Raw genomic sequence first — 1,211 nt, 5'->3', positions numbered from 1 at the left:
CTGACCATTCTGATATTCCTGCAATAGATCAATTCCAGGCCAAGACACGCTCAGCCGCATCCACGGGGTATCGATCTGAAATTCATGTAGTCCCAGGAGAGGCAGAAAGATGGCTTCACTTTCCAGAGGTAGAAGGAAGTTAGAGCAGGTTCAAGAACCCTCATTGGTGGCCACTTCCGCACCACCCCTGAGAACTTCTCCACCGGTCACTCTGTCAAATGATGACCAGACTCAGGGACCAGCACTCAAAACTCTGCTCTGTCCACACCCTCCACCTGGGGGCGACTTTTCCCCCAAAACCAAGAACCTGCCTCCGCGGTCACCTCTGGGTCATGTCTGAGAGTCTCCACCTCGCAGGGTCATGGTCACAGGAGCAAGATGAGACTCAGCCTGCTTCTGATTCTTCTGTGACTCTGCCTCTGCAGGACATGAAGTCAATTACAATACAAGAGTAAAATTCTCCTGATTTCCCCACCTTGGAATGTCCTCGTCACTGTCCTGTAATATTGACTGTGTGTCCATAATATCATGCTATGTCCTCAGGCCAAGGGTCATTTACCTTCCCAGATTGCACATTATCCTTCCGGTCTCATCTCCTGTCCATCCATTGGTTTCAAGCCCAAACATCATCTTCAGCCCATTGATACAAAAGTGTTTGTGGGGGGGGGTGCGTAAATTTCTAGAAAAATACAGGGTGTGCACAGAAAAGTTTTAGGCATCTTGGGAATCACTCCAGGACCCAAAAAATTAATCACTGCACTTAAGGACAGCCCTCGGTCACAATATATAAGTAGATTAGATTAAAGAATCCACTTAGATCACCAACTCATGTCTAGACTGTCGGAGAACAGTTTTGAAACGTTACACACATGGCTCTCATACAAATAAAGCGTGAACATGTGTCCTATGTTTTGTTCAACTCATATTTATTGAAGAGAACAGTGAGATGGTAAAGAATTTAAGAGAATTTTTTTTTAATAAAAGAATTTTATTCCATGAAGAAGTGACCAATGATGCAAATTGTGTTTCTTAGAGATAAAATGATTGTTTTAAGAGGTAATAAAATTATAAATTTGGGATATATCTTCTCCTGTTACAAAAACTACAAATTGAGTTCATTTCACTTCTTGACACACTCAGAGAAGGACGTCTAGACTGTGGACTTTCTCCATCTCACTCTTCCCCTCCGACCTTTGCTAAGGGGACTCTGC

The sequence above is a fragment of the Pteropus vampyrus genome, unplaced genomic scaffold (assembly GCF_000151845.1).
Source record: "Pteropus vampyrus isolate Shadow unplaced genomic scaffold, Pvam_2.0 Scaffold748, whole genome shotgun sequence".
Classification (NCBI taxonomy): domain Eukaryota; kingdom Metazoa; phylum Chordata; class Mammalia; order Chiroptera; family Pteropodidae; genus Pteropus; species Pteropus vampyrus.
Note: the sequence above shows the minus strand (reverse complement) of the source record.